The sequence below is a fragment of the Otolemur garnettii genome, unplaced genomic scaffold (assembly GCF_000181295.1).
Source record: "Otolemur garnettii isolate 467f Iridium unplaced genomic scaffold, OtoGar3 scaffold00154, whole genome shotgun sequence".
In the NCBI taxonomy this organism is placed as follows: domain Eukaryota; kingdom Metazoa; phylum Chordata; class Mammalia; order Primates; family Galagidae; genus Otolemur; species Otolemur garnettii.
In genome coordinates, this window is record NW_003852549.1 from 3,059,366 (window position 1) to 3,075,512 (window position 16,147).

Consider the following 16,147-nt stretch of genomic DNA (forward strand, 5'->3'; position numbering starts at 1 on the left):
GACTTAATGATTTTTCAACTTCACAATGGTGCAAAAGAAACACATTCAATAGAAGGAATGCTCTGAGAGCCTATAAAACAATTCTGTTTTCACTTTTAGTACAATATTCAATGAATTATATCAAATATTCAACAACTGACTATAAAATCGGCTTTGTGTGAGATGATTTTGCCCAACTGAAGGCTGATGTAATGAGCTCCGGGCATTATGAATGGTCTCAGCTCTGCCCACATTTGAAGCAAAGGCCATCCATCCTTGCTGTATGGTCATGATGAACTTTGTGGAGTTGTGTGGTGTCCTAGGCCTTTGGGGGAGGCAGAAGAAAAAAGTGATGACCTAGGATATCTGGGAGAAGAAATACCTATCCAGGAAAGCATTCGAGGTGCTGACTGCCTACTTTGGCTGCTTAAAGTAAAATGAAAGAAAAGAGAAGTGATTTAAAGAGCAATGATTTAAAATTGGAACTTATCATTTACAAGGAAGTAGAATGGAAAAATATGGAAACTCAGTTGGGCCATATAAAGATTAAAAAGCGCATTTGGGAGGAAATGCTAAGGGTGTGTGTGGCCAAGTGACCATTTGCTAGAGATTAACATGGATAGAAGACAGCCAGGTTCTATTCATCAAGACAATTTGAGAATGACCCACAAGGCATTTCAGAGAAATCCAGGGCAAACTAGAACCTTGAGAAGAAGGTGTCTGGGGAGGTCCTCCCTTGTGGGACCCCGGCATTCACAAGGCTGAGCTGCCTTGGCACTCTGCTCCTTGAACTCTGGGGTAGCACCCCTTGGCTGCTCAAGTGGGCCCAAGTGTGGTTTGCCACTTTAGAAGGTACAAGCCGTAAGTCTACACAATGTCCACACACAGCTAATTCTGCAGGCACACAGAACTTAAGAGTTATGTGACCACGGCAGCTTCCATCTAGATTTCAAAGGATGTTGTGAATAGGAGCTTGGGAGCCTAGGCAAAGATTTGTCACAGAGGCAAAGCCACTGTCCAGGGAGTCCCCACAAGGACAAGGGCTAGTGGGGCCAGGGGTATGGGGCAGCCCTAAAACCACAGAAGGATCGGGTCACCGGTGTGCAGCTCCAGCCTGAGGAAGCTGTGGGCATAAGGCTCCAAACTGAGAAAGCCACTGTGTGGACTGAGCCCAGCGAAGCTGCAGGGGCAGGGCTCCTGTAGCGGCCCAGCTCTGCCCCCTGTGCAATCTTATGCCTGTCCCTCCACCGTATTCTGGAAGTTCACAGACTCACAGCTGGAGGAAATCTGTGTCTAGATGAATGTGCCTTGAGCCCCACTCATATCTGATTTAGATAAAAAGCTGAACTTGGGACTTTCGAATTCTTGGAACAAATTAAGACTTTGGGAATTATTGTGAGAAAATAAATGTGTTTAACATGTGAGGAGGACCTGATGGGCCGGTGTGATGGTTTGAATATGCCCCCCAAAGTTCATGTGCTGGGCACTGAATCCCCAGTGCAGCAGCGTGGAGAGGTGGGGCCTTTACGAGGGGCCTTGGTCCTGTCTTCGGGAATGGTGTTTGCTACTGAGAGTGGGTTTGTTATAAAAGCAAGTCCAGTCCTCTCTTGCCACCTCTTGTGCACATTTTTGCTGTGTGATGTCTTCTGCCTTATTATGATGTAGCGAAAAAGCCCTCATGGGCGCGTCCTCTGTCTCCGACACCCCAGCCTCCAGAACTGTGACCCAAATAAACTGCTGTTGTTTGTAAATTACTCAGCACGTGGTATTCTGTTACAGCAGAAGAAAGTAGTAAGTCCCTTTACACCAATACCTTATAAATCTCTATCTTTAGCCATATAGTGTCATATCACACAGAAAAAAGAACACGGGCTTTAACAAAGTTAGGTTCTTTAACTCTGGAACTTCTAAAGACTTATTGAAAATAACTCTTTTGACTTTACAAATTAAAAAACCCAGGGGAGAGAAGTCAGATTAATTACCTACCCTGTTACTAAACTGGACGTGATCAAAATTACCAGGAGAGTGCTCAGTCCAAAAGAGAACAGATTTCAACACATCTTTGTTAAAATATTCTTCAGAATGTCTTGTTAGGCAAGGGTGTTAAAAGAAACAGATATTCTGAACAAGTACTAAGGGGTTGATAGTTACCTAATATTGGCTTTTCATAATTTACTCAATTATTTTCCAAATAATTATTTAATTGTCCACTAAGTACATATTTGGTACAGCAGAATAAAACAAAAAAAAGATCGGTGTGTCAGAATAACCTGGCCTTTCAAACAGCAACAGAGTCTTTTAAGACGACGCACTTCCTTAGAGGACACCAAAGTGTGTCTGAAATGGCAACAGCCTGGTGGAAATGAGTCTTCAGAGATGGCAAAGGACTGCAGAAGAGCTTTCTGTCCAGGCTTCGCTTTCCTGTGGTGCTTTGAGTATAACAGATGGATCTTCACAATTAGCATCACATTTGCATTTTTCTCTCCACCAAAAAAAAAAAAAAAAAGAGCTAATAATCTTAGAATGAGAATTCAAAAGCGTCATTCCATCATGTTTTTATTGATTTTATTTATAATTTGTATGCCAAGTCTTCTTTATGATACTTATTACCTCCAACACTCTCCCAGGAGAGGAACAAAGTTACAAATGAGGAAAGAAGCAGAACAGGTAGTTACTCAGCAGCACGAACTGGAAAATGATTTCAGTACTAAAACTGACTGGAAGGCCCTGGTAAAGTAGAAGAAATATGGGGATTCACAAACTGCTTGAAGCCCATCAACACGATTCCCCCCAACAAAAAAAGCCTGTTATCTTTCACACACGTTTCTGTGAGACACCAGTCCTTTCCTGTGCTCTGTAACTCCCACCACTCAGAACCATTGACTTTAAAGGTGCTATGAAATAAATGAAATCGTAACAAGTTAGCCCACCAGCAGCTCTCCTGGCCTGCAGCAGGAGACAGTACTAGCCACCTCTACAGAGCAGAGAAGGCTGGGTCTGTGCAAACAAGGATCAGGCCCTACCCAGGAGGTAACAGGGCGTATTACGATCTCAGCAATCTTCAAAGCTTCCCTATAAGGCTGAGATCATCCTCATTTTGTAGAAAGAGAAGCTAAGACTTCGGGAAGTAAAGCATCTTGCTCAGAGCACCCCACTAAAGTAGTAAATCCGGGATGTTCATTCAGGTCCTGTCCAACAGCAAACTTCATGATGTAACTAGCATGCTATTTTGACCCATCAACTCTATGTAATAAATTTGCTCTGGTAAAGGTTTTTCTTTGATTTATCTGCACCCAATCCTCTGAAATTGATAACATAATTGCAAGTCACCTGAATGGGGATTAGGAGTGTAATCAATAACCACAAACCAGAGAAGACAAACTCATCTACAAGGAGCTGGACCCTTGACCTTACATTCCCAAGGGCTGCATTCTAACCAGGTCTGTTAATTAGCCACAGACGAAATGAATAAATTAGAGGCCAAATCCTTTCCAACCACAAATCTGGGCTGACCCTCTATAGAAGCACAGAGTGAATATGTACTCTTATTGGGTTTTTTCCCCCCTTTTTTCACATCAGATGGGCAATGTGCCCATCATAATAAGGTTTGAGGGATAACAAGTTACCTCTCACACCTGAGTGTGAAAACCCAGTGATCACACTCGCAAAGCACAAAGGACCACATGCATGGACAGTGAGTGTGTTCCATTTCGTATAGTGCAGAACCTCAGTGTATCTTGAAACAGATGAAATTATGATGAAAAAAATAATTTTTAAAATTTTCTTTTGCAGAAATATTGCCTTTCCTTTTTTGCATCTTTTTCTGCTTTGAAACTGATATATCCAACCTGGGAATCAGGGTCTTTAAAAGCAATCCTGGTCAAACTATCAAATTTTCATCAGATTCACTAAACTCTATCCCACAGGGAAAATCAGACCTGACCTTCTGACCTTCTCGAGTTTGAGAGAACACAGGGCCTCACATTTTGTGTTGTAAATGAAAAACAGTAACACCACACATGTATACCCTATACGTTCTGCAAGCCCAGACAGCCAGGAAGAAGAAACTCCTCCCCTCGCCTCTCACTGCTAGACTCAGGCCTCTACAGCGATGCACTGAGCTCACTCTGCACACGGGGCTCAGTCTCACCAGAGCCAAGGCCAGTCAAGGGCTGACTGAGTTTTTGCAGTGCAGGAGAGGAACAGAAAAGGAACAAGAAAAGAGAAATACATCCTCTGCCTGGTTCTCCACCTTCCATAAACCACTTTTTTTTTTTTTTTTTTTTTTGGAGACAGAGTCTTACTCTTTGCCTTAAGTAGAGTGATACGGCATCATAACTCATAGCAACCGCAAACTCCTGGGCTCAAGTGATCCTCTTGCCTCAGCCTCCCTAGTAGCTGGGACTACAGGCACCCACCACACCACCTGATGAATTTTTCTATTTTTAGGAGAGACAGGGTCTTGCTCTTGCTTAGGCTGGTCTCAAACTCCTGAGCTCAAGCAAGCCACCAGCCTCGGCTTTCCAGAGTGCTGGGATTACAAGTATGCCAGACTGGGCCTGGCCGACCCTCCATAAACTATTGTTAATTTTAGAAGGGCTGGAAAGTGAGATGTAACATAAGGAGAAGGACAAAGGCAAGAGAAGGGCACTCATCTGGGGTGCTCTTCCATCCCTCCTCCCTCAGTCCACACTCTCTTATCTTCGTCCTATTCCCTTGACCCAGAAGATTTGTGCCACTCTATCCCTAAGCTCCTACTCTCCTTCACTGTAACCCGGCCTAGGCCCCAGCAATCACACATTCAGAACTGTGGAGTCCCATCTGGCTTCTCAGGAGTGGTGGGAGGGCACCTATCTCGAACCTGCAGAGTCTCAGCAAGAGCAGATTGGTCAGCTGCCTTTAAATTCAGAAGCCTGACTTTTCAGAGAAATAAAGTTCTTTAGCAAAAATGCAACTTTATAAAGTTCTTGAAGAACTTTATTTCTATGAAAAGTAGATGGCTACCTTTGACAGCACTGTTACTCAGGGTACATTCTGAGTTAAGTAGGATTTCGTCTGCTGGCCTTAGATCCTAAATATTACAAGATAACGTTCTGGTTCCAAACAACATTGGGCACCCAACCTGCTTCTGGGCAGGAATCTGGCCCACACGTCATCATGCACATCCATCCATCAGGCAGAAAAATGGGGAAATGTACCAAACGGAGATGTGTACTTTGAACAATGTTATCCAAAGAATTTGGCCCATTAATGAAATTCTGTTATTATGAAAAGAAAGAGCAGGCACTAAACCCAACAGAAATTCCTCACTCATTCCAGGATGTTTACTTTCATTTTCTGTAAATAGTGCACAATTTAATGTACAGAACTGCCATAATCATGTCTGGTGGTAATTCCAGATTTAGATATGAAAAAGTCTCATTAAGAGAAATCACATAGCTGTAATTCTTTTTAATGGAATTTTTGGTTGTTCAAACCATCATTCATGAGGGAACTCTAAATTTAGAAAGGCGAAATATTTTTTTAATTTACTGAGGTTAATCCAAGAAGATCATTTGGAAATATTTTAAATGCCTATGATAGAAATCATTTGCTGGAAGGATATAATGAATTCCTTCATGTGTTTATTTCAGGACAAAAATAAGAATAATACTCTTTTTTTAAGCGGGAAAAAAACTAATAAGATTAGATGTGCAGTGGAAGGAACTTGAGGGGCATTTGGCCAGTGGGGACCTGGCCCAGCAACGCAAGCAGATGTAGTATGAGCGATCTGACCTGGGAAACTGACCCCCGTGCTGTCAGAGCTTCTCAAACTGCCTCGACCATGGAGACGCAAAAACGGAAACTTATTTCCAGTTTTTAGCTTTAATGGAACCGAAGGGGGTGCTACTCACCACACAGTGCAAGGGAGTTTCCTTGTCTTTGTTTTTCTTTTTTTGAGACAGAGTCTCATTTTGTTGCCCTCAGTAGAGTGCTATGAAATCACAGCTCACAGCAAACTCCAACTCTTGGGCTTAGGTGACTCTCTTGCCTCAGCTTCTTGAGTAGCTGGGACTATAGGTGCTCACCACAACACCCAGCTATAAGGGAGTTTTCAATTGCATTTCACGCCTGTAGCATTTACAGATACAGAAGTCCAGATCCACTGGAAGCTGAGCCTCTGGACTGAATGACCAGTGATACTCCTTACTGTGTTTAGTGACCATTACTCTGACATATGCACTAAACACATATATGTTTGAAATGCAGTTTAATAGCAAATCAAAGACATTACCAACTAGTCCTAAATCTAGCAAATTAATAACAGTAATTTTTACTTACACAGTGATAAAGGGTTAGAATTATAATCTGTATTTCCTAATATGTCCTGGTCAAGAGTGTGAATGAACGTGGAATCAATTAGGAATTATGAAAAAATAGTGGTATGTGGGCGGTGCCTGTGGCTCAAGGAGTAGGGCACCAGCCCCATATACCAGAGGTGGCGGGTTCTAACCCAGCCCTGGCCAAAAACTGCAAAAAAAAAAAAAAAAAAGTAGTGGTGGTGTGCCCAGCAACTCACGAATGGATTAACAAGTTGTGGTATATGTGCACCATGGAGTACTATTCAGCCATAAGAAAAGACGGAGACTTCACATCTTCTGTGTTTACCTGGATGGAGCTGAAACACGTTCTTCTTAGTAAGGCTACCCCAAGAATGGAAAAACAGTATCCAATGTACTCAATACATTCCTATGACACCAATATATAAACAACTACATGCCCACACAAAAGAAAAACACAAGTACATTCTAATGGGGGAGGAGGGGAGGGAGACGGAGGGTGACTGGCAGGATCTCACCTAATGTGCACAGCGTGAGGGTGAAGGGCTGAACTACAACTTGAACTTTACCTTAGAAATGAAAACAATGTAACCTAAACATGTGTGCTCTTATATTAATCTGAAATAAAAATAAATAAATAAATATTTGGATTACATAGTCAAAAAACAAAAAAAAATTAGCCAGGCATTGCGGCATGCTCTTGTAGTCCTAGCTACTCAGAAGGCTGAGGCAGGAAGATTACTTGAGCCCAGGAGTTTGGGGTTGAGTTATGATGAGACCACTGTACTCTAACCTGGGCAACAGAGACATTGTCTTAAGAAAAACAACCACAGATCACCATTCTTTACAATGTCCCTGTCGCTGGCATATGAAAGTTACTTAAAAAATACTGTTGAATGAGCAAATAAAAGAATATGACCTGGAATAAAAAAATATGATTAACAATCTAAGCCGGGCATGGTGGCTCACGCCTATAATCCTAGCACTCTGGGAGGTGGAGGTGGCCTGAGCTCATGACTTTGAGACCAGCCTGAGCCAGGGCCAGAGCAAGACCTAGTCTCTCAAAAGAATAGCCAGGCGTTGTGGTGAGCACCTGTAGTCCCAGCTACTTGGGAGACTGAGGCAAGAGAATCACGTAAGCCTAAGAGTTTGAGGTTGCTATGAGCTGTGATGCCACAGCACTCTACCGAGGGTGACAAACTGAAACTATGTCTCAAAAACTTAAAAAATTAAAAAAGAAAACACCAATCTAATGGAAATCACAGTGATTTTAAAAATACTGATATTTGAAAGGTCATCTACATATTAGCATCCTCAATTACCATAAATTTGCCATGTAGAGTTTTGTTCTAACTCACACTTATAAGGTATAGTACTTTATTTTTACTACCCAGAAGACAGCTGGGATCCAAACACCAGTTACTGGCTTGTCACCGCCGTCCCCACCCCCAGAAATGTGGGCCAGAGCTGAAGTAGAAATAGTCAGGGTTTTTTTCCCAGTGATGAGCTCCACTTTGTTTGGTTCCTTATTTATTTAGCAAAGAGGGGGTCTAAAAATAGTTTTCAGAAACAACGGAAAAAAAATTTTTTTTCGTATTACTGGTAAAAAACAAAAAACTTCTGTTTTATTCTGCAGCAATTAAGATATTGGGTGATCTGCAATGATAAAAAGAAAAAACATCAATGGTATTATGATTTTATTATAAGTAAATTTTCTTCCAAATTTGGTGTATGCTTTGCAATTTATGAAGATCAAGATTGATTAATCACTGATAATCTTTCCTGAGAAACAACAAGCCTGTATTCAACTTATGATATAACCCAGTCAAAGACAGAAAATTGCAAAAAGCCACTATTCTCAACGCTGGCACTATTTTACAGTATTAAATGAACTTGTTTTCTGAATGTATGTTATTCACAAGATTAAAGTAGTGCATTTGGAAGGTACGTAAAAGGTGTTTCTCACCAAGCTCGACATCGTGATGACAGCTAAAGTCCTCACATGTTCTCTGTTAGCACACACCTCTACTCTGATATTATCTTTTCAGTAAGTCTCATAAGTAGGGTTGATCCAAATAGGTTTTATTTTCCTGTTTTTTTAAAGCTTTATTGAGTTACACGCTTAACTACTATTCCTGAAGATTCAAGTACATATTCAAATAATTTCTGTTAAATATTAGGGAAAAAATTCTAAGTTTAGCAATAAAACTACAGAAAGCAGACATGTAAAGCTACAAGGAGTGTATGTGTGTGGTGCTCTTTTGAAAATAGACAAGCTTAAGTAATATTTCTGGATCAAGGCTGTGGACTGAATCAACATGTACTTCATTGAGCCCCCAGGGGACCCCTGCACATTAAAGGAAATAAAACTTTGTGTAGAAAATGTGTTATGCACAGCTCCATCTAGTTAAAAAAAAAAAAAGGAGTACAAGACAGAGTTTAAATGAGGTCACTAGAATTCGACCAGCTGGTCCCACTCCCCACCGGCGGCAGAGGGAAGTGAGACGCTGCAGGACACCTGAGGTTTAATCCAGACAAAGCTTCACAGAAAAAGAAAAAGGAAAAACAGCACTGAAAACTAATCTTCACCCTGTCCAGATTATGGAGTACTAATACAACTTAATATTTGAAATGTTTGCCCTTCAAAGAGAAATTCTGACATATCGAGCCCAGTTTCTGATACAGATCCTCAAGTTCCAAAGACAGCTTCCAGCTGAGAGAGGAAAGGGCGGCTGCATCTTGGTAAAAGGGAATGGAAAACCAGGACTCCCAGTGTTACGGTAACGCCTTAAAACCCGAAGCTGAGCAGTGGGCACACGCTCCTCCCTTTCTTCACAAGCCCCGCCAGGCTGTCTGTCTCCTGTGTCTGTCAGGGCGCAAGGGGACAGGAAGGCTTTGGGATAGGGCTTTGATAGGGTTACAGTGACCAGATCCCGACACCAGGCGTCTCACACACATTTCTCTGCTGTCTCATTCAGTCTCCCCTTCAAATAATGGTGGTGAGATGCTGAAGACTGTAACTCAGAGCTCAAGAATAGCAGGAATAACGGCCAGGGCATAAATGCAGGAGAACTGAAAAGAGGCACGTCCATCGACGGTATTAATGGGGATGGCCACGCAGGCAAAAGACCGCACATCCAGGCCCTTTCCCTTTGTAATGCTCATCCCCTGCCTAGCTGGCCCTGTTCTCTACAGTTCTGAGCCATCCTCTGCCTTTGTCCATCTGTCCCAGTTTCCTCCCCCCAGAGAGTGTGACCTTATTGTTACTACCCAGAAAGGCAATCTAAGCACGTGCCAGAGGCAGCCTGGGGAACAGCAAGACGCCAGGAAAAACAGTCTCCCTGGAATCCTGACCTTTCAGAAGCTTTTTATGAACACTAGAGATGCAGCAAAGCCTGCTGACTTCACTCACCTGCAGACACGGCAGAGGAAACGTGCAAGGCCCTTTCTTTTTGGCCTTACCTTGGGAGTTGGGTCATTCCTCCACCCAAGAGAATAATACATTTTTCCTGGCTTTACTTGAAGGACTACATTTAAGTGATGGCTTGGTGGTTCTGGATTAAAACGAGGCTAGCTTATTCAAAGAAAATATCTAAGAAACATATCATTGAGTGGACATGAGTACAAAAGAAAAAAGGAAAAAACAAGCATCAGGCAAATTAATGAAGACTAATTATGCTACATCAATTTAAGCTTATATAGTATTTTTATTGTAAGCCTTGAAGTATATCAGAATGGACATTTAACCTCATGTAGTGACTTCCACCTAAGGATACTTTATCTCAGAAAACAAATAAAAAATTGTATGTATCATATTGTTCCCAGTGCTTAAATTAAAAAAAATCTTACATTAATGATTATTTAATTTTATTATTATTATTATTTTTTTTTTTGCAGTTTTTGGCTGGGGCTAGGTTTGAACCCACCACCTCCAGCATATGGGGCTGGCACCCTACTCCTTTGAGCCACAGGCGCCACCCATGATTATTTAATTTTCATTAAAATATTTGATGTTGGGCCGGGTGCAGTGGCTCATGTCTATACTCTTAGCACTTTTGGAGGCCAAATTGGGAGGATCCCTTCACCTCAGAAGCTCGAGACCACCTAATCAAGAACAAGACGCCATCTCTACTAAAAACAGAAAAATTAGCCAAGTGTTACACAGTAGGTACTGGTAGTCCCAGCTACTCGGGAGGCTGAGGCGGAAGATCCCTTGAACACAGGAATTTGAGGTTGCTCTGAGCTATGCTGATACCAGAGCACCCTATCCTGGGCAACAGAGTGAGATTTTGTCTTAAAACAAAAGCAAAAACATTTGACATTGGCAAGCAAAGTGTTATTATCCCAGTTAAGGAGTCAAGGGTTGGTAGTACGGTCTGTATGAGAAGCTAAGTGAAATTCAGGCCACGTGGCTGGTAGTATAATGTTTCTACTCTTACCTCATCACTACTTCTAGGTCTAGACCGAGTCGCTTGCCTTCCCTAGGGAGGCTGTCCATTCATTCATTCTTTAATTCAACACCAGAAATGGAGGTAGGATGAGACAGACAAACTACTACATCTGGAGAGAGAACTTAAAGAGCAAGTCAAAGGTGTGATATGATTAAAGAAAAGAGGAATCTAACTTTTTCTTCAACACAGTCGGCCAAGAACCACCAGAGAGCACTGGGATAAGGCCAAAGTCAAGTGGAGGCTCAAAGGTTTTGAGTTTCTACGTGTGTTTGCCTAGGCATACTTCAATTGAGTTCTCTTCCCTAGTCCCCCAGGCAAATCCAATTGATTTCAGAATTACTACTTTGAATGGCCCAACTCACTTCCCCTTCATCCTTAGAGATAAGCAATAACTGATATTTGGCCAGGTGAGGTGGTTCATACCTGGGGAGGCCGAGGCAGGCAGATTGCTTGAGCTCAGGAGTTCAAGACCCTGTCTCTACTAAAAATAGAAAAATTAGCCAGGAATTATGGCCAGCACCTGTAGCCCCAGCTACACAGGAGGCTAAGGCGAGAGGATCTCTTGAGCTCCAGAGTTTGAGGTTGCTGTAAGCTAAGATGATGCCACAGCACTCTATCAAGGGCCACAGAGTAAGGCTCTGTCTCAAACAAGCAAGCAAACAAAACCCAAACCAAAACAAAAAAGCCCCTTGATTTCCGATTTTCAAGAAAAATTGAGAATTTAAGGAATATTAGATCTCAGATTACCAGTATAGTCTTTTTATTTCTTTCTGTTTTAAATTATTAGATTTCTGCAGGATAGGTTATTAATCAGGAAAAATGAAGCTATTATCGAAACCTGTAGTTAAAACTTTAAAACACCAACTCAATCTTCTGAGTTGGTGAAGATTTTCTCTACAATGTTTCCGTATGTAATCTAGGGATGCCTGGGTGAGAGTTGGGTTCACTGTAATATTTAGTTCTTTCTGTAATTCCATCTTAGCACCACCGAATTAACATCAATATGATAAAGAACCACCTTTTGTAGGCCTGGTGCCCATGCTCAGTGGTTAGGGTGCCGGCTGGTGGGCTCGAACCCGCCCCGTCTCTGCTAAACAACAATGACAACAACAACAACAGAAGTAGCCGGGTGTTGTGGCAGGCACCTGTAATCCCAGCTACTTGGGAGGCTGAGGCAAGAGAATCGCTTAAGCCCAAGAGTTTGAGGTTGCTGTGAGCTGTGACATTACGGCACTCTACCGAGGGTGACATACTGAGACTCTGTCTCAAAAAAAAAAAAAAAAAGAGCTACCTTTTGTAGATGGGATGAATGTATTATACATATTCATCACTTTTGGCTTCCTTATACTGTTTAAACAATAAAGACATGATATTTCCATCCAATGGGCCACAATATACATAACAGCTAATATTTTCACTCATTTGGAAAAATAAATGATGTTATTGTAGGTATATATAAACATATATACATATATATACACATATATATCTGTAGAGAGAGAAAGAGAGAGACCTTAGATTTTTTCTTTTTAATATTTTCACTTTGGAGATTTTGTTAGTAAAAGCCAAGGGGTTTCAGTTGTTTCATGTCTAAATCATTTAATAAAATGCACTGAGCACCCAGCCCATAAAGAGTGCTCCACCTGGGGCAGCAGCGGGCTCCTTAACCCAAACTACAATCTGGGTTAGTCACTGAAGAATACAGGAAGCAAAAGAGCTAAGGTTTCCACAGCACGCTCTGAAACATCCAGTTATAAAGACAGACTTGGCTCCAATCGGAAAAGCAAAGGGGTGGCTTTCTTTTCACATGCCATCACTATTTTCAGTGTAAAAATACTTAGATCATTTGGATAACAGATCCCATTTTCCATTTTGTCAAAAATGATCTTTATTCTAAATTCCTAGAGTTTCATGAGTTCTAGAGAGAGTGTATAAACTTATCACAGCCGCAGTGACTCCTGCTCAGAAGCCTAAGGAAGGGCCATGGTTATGAGGAAAACAATCTGATTTTCCTTCACCAGGAAGTGAGACTTTCCTGTCTCTCATTACTTCTCATGGCAGATGTAACGTGTTTACCAAACGCTGCGGAGCAGGTACTTCATCTGGTCTAGTCATCAGTGGCAAATAAGATTGCCATGTGGGAGACAAGGTTTTTGTTTTTTTTTTTTTAAGTTAATATTATGCAACAAAATGAAAAAAAAAACAAACACACATAGGAAAAATAAAGAAATCATAGAAAATTGATTAAATTTCTGATGAGCTGTATTGTATATATTTCAATGCATATGTGCCTCTGAAATCCATATCATTATCTTTTGAACAGAACACAGGAAACAAATATATTGAATTTTAGGGTTTTGACTGCCAAAAGCTAGAGGGGATAAAAGCTGGAATGTGGTGCTCAGCCTGGTTCAGGAGGAAACAGGAAGCGTCTAGTGACGCAAACAGGAAGCGTCTAGTGCCGGCCGCAAACAGGAGGCGTCTAGCACCTGCCACAAACAGGAGAAGGGCACCAGGTTCCTAAGGGCTCTGGCCGATGCTGACGCATTGAGACTCACATCTAGAAAAGTGTCACAAGTGCTTATTAACCAACATCAGCCAAATATCTTTGGAGATAACTTACAAATTGGCAGAAAACTAAGCCTTTTTTAGAGATAAATGTGTTCATTCTTCCAAATTTCAGAAGATTATTTAGAAAACGACTACTCAAGGATTTGACTTTACTCCTAAATCTGGAAAAAGTTGATATTAGATAGTAGAAATACAAATTTTCACTTTTGATTAATTGGGAAAAGTCAAGACATCAAAGTATTTCCTTGCTTGAAGGAAATTCATGACACCATTTGGCCTGAGAATCTAAAACAACCCCAGAGATGCACAGCACTGAGGGAAGCGTGAGAATATCAATACCAACTATATTATTCTCATTGAGTTCACCTCTATATTTCAAAACAAAATATAGAACTAATGTCAATCCCAGCACAGTGCTTATGGCGCCAGCCACATACACCGAGGCTGGCAGGTTTGAACCTGGCCCGGGCCAGCTAAACAACAACAAATGCAACAAAAAATAGCCAGGCATTGTGGCAGACACCTGTTGTCCCAGCTACTTGGGAGGCTGAGGCAAGAGAATCGCTTATGCCCAAGAGTTTGAGGTTGCTGTGAGCTGTGACACCACGGCACTCTACCCAGGGCGACATAGTGAGATTCTGTCTCAAAGAAAAAGAAAAGAAAAGAAAAGAAATAACACCAATCCTAAGAAACTTCTTTAAAAACAGAGTAAGAGGGAACACATCACAACTCATTTAAGGAGACAGCCTGATAGTAAAATAAGCTAATGACATCGTAAGAAAATAGAACTAAAGGCAGACACAAAATCACAAAAAATTTCTTAATAAAATATCAACAAATTAAATTCAACAAACATAATTAGAACACTATATACATATATCATGGCCAAGTAGGGTTTATCCCAGGAATGCAAGGCAATTAATGTAATTCACCATATTAATAAATTTTTGACAAAGATACCAAGGAAATTTAATGAGGGAAATAATAGACTTTTCAACAAATGGTGCAGGATCAACTGGATATCTGTATGGAAAAAAAAAAAAGAAACTTATACTACATTCAAAAATTAAGTTAAATGGATTATGAATCTCAGTATAAGCTAAAATGTTAAAAGAAAATACAGTAGGAAAATATTTCTTGTGATTTCTAAAGAACAAACTATGAGAGAGAATTGTTGAAATGGACATGAAAATAAAAAAACTTTGTATTTAAAAGATATAGTTAAGAAAACAAAACTACAAGCACAAGTTGAGATAAAATATTTGCAAAACGCCATGTCCAACAAATAGCTTGTATGCATAATATTTAAGGTATTCTTATTATTCAAGAAAAGAGATAATCCAGTTAATAATGAGCAAAAGATTTGAACAGACACTTCATGAAAGAAGGTATAAAATGGGCAATAAAAACATGAAAAGAGGTTCAATATCACTTGCTATTAGAGAACTGTGAATTAAAACCACAGTGATGTACTACGCATACCTACTAAACTAGCTGTAGTTAAAAAGACCAACCCAAGTGCCGGGAAGGATGAGGAACGTGAACTCTCATACATTTCTGGTTATAAGGCAAAGTCATGGTACAGATATGATGGACACAGTATAGCAATTTCTGACAAAATTAAAGGTATATCAAATGACAGAACTATTAAATAGCTCAGTGATTAGCACCAGACACACACAGAGGGGCTGGCAGGTTAGAACTGGCCTAGGTCTCCTAAACAACAAGGACAACTACAACCACAACAAAAACAGCCAGGCATTGTGGCAGGCACCTGTAGTCCCAACTACTTGGGGGGCTGAGGCAAGAGAATCACTTGAGCCCGGGAGTTTGAGTTTGCTGTGAGCTGTGAGGCCACAGCACTCTACAGAGGGCTCTCAAAATTAAACTCTGTCTCAAAAAAAAAAAAAAAAAACAAACAAAAAAAACTATTGCATAAATTTTTTTTTTTTTTTTTTTGGCTGGGGCTGGATTTGAACCCACCACCTCCAGCATATGGGGCCGGCGCCCTACTCCTTTGAGCCACAGGTGCTGCCCCCCCAAAAAGAAAAATTAAAGGTACACTTACCATATTTGCAATTCCATTCCTAGGCATTTGCCCCAGAGAAACAAAAGCTTAAGCCACACCCTTGAATTTTATTGTATGAAATACTTTAATAAATAAAAGTTAAAATAACATAAACGTTCCTATATCCACTGCCTGTTAACATGGAAAATAACATAGACAACTATCAGGAAATAGCACAGTGAAATTGAGATTTTGAGAAGAATGATCAGAAATCCTGCCCAAACAAACTGCACTTTTCACCACTCTGAATGTCATCCGGTGGCTTTTATTTTTTGGAAAAGTGTTCATCAGAAAAAGAAAATAACAGTTGTTTCTGGGTACATTCAATCGCAGAATGGAGAAACCCCATAATCGTGTAACACATACCCAGCCTGCCATCCGTCAGCCTTGGAGAAAGGGAGAGGAAGGCTGGGGCGGGAAGGGAGTGGAAGAGAGCAAGCTGAGAAGGGAGAAGGGAGAGGGGCCACCCACCCAGGAGAAAGAGAGCTGACAAAAAGAAAAAGAAATTTAAAAAACAGGAGAACAACAACCTGCCAGGAGAAGAGGTTATGGAAAAAGCCTAAGAACTGAACAGCACGAATGGAAAAGCCACAGAAAAATAAGAGATGTGAGAAAGAACGCGAGGTCGGTGAAAGCCAGCAGACCCAGGTGCCACATGCAAAGGGCAGGGAGAAAAGAAAAATAGGGTAATTACAAACGAGGAAAGAAAAACGACGTCAAAGAGGGGTAAGAAGTTCACCTTTGTTTTGTTTTTTTTT

The 16,147-nt window shown here is 41.0% G+C and overlaps 1 protein-coding gene and 1 non-coding gene across 2 annotated transcripts in view; both read right to left on the minus strand.

Moving 5' to 3' along the window:
• Positions 1–16,147, minus strand: part of LHFPL6 (LHFPL tetraspan subfamily member 6) — a 278,107-nt gene that overhangs the window by 99,504 nt on the left and 162,456 nt on the right. The window lies entirely within an intron of this gene.
• LOC111728396 lies at positions 3,553–3,659 on the minus strand. The gene has a single exon (XR_002775705.1). It is a non-coding gene; the product is annotated as a small nucleolar RNA U13 (small nucleolar RNA).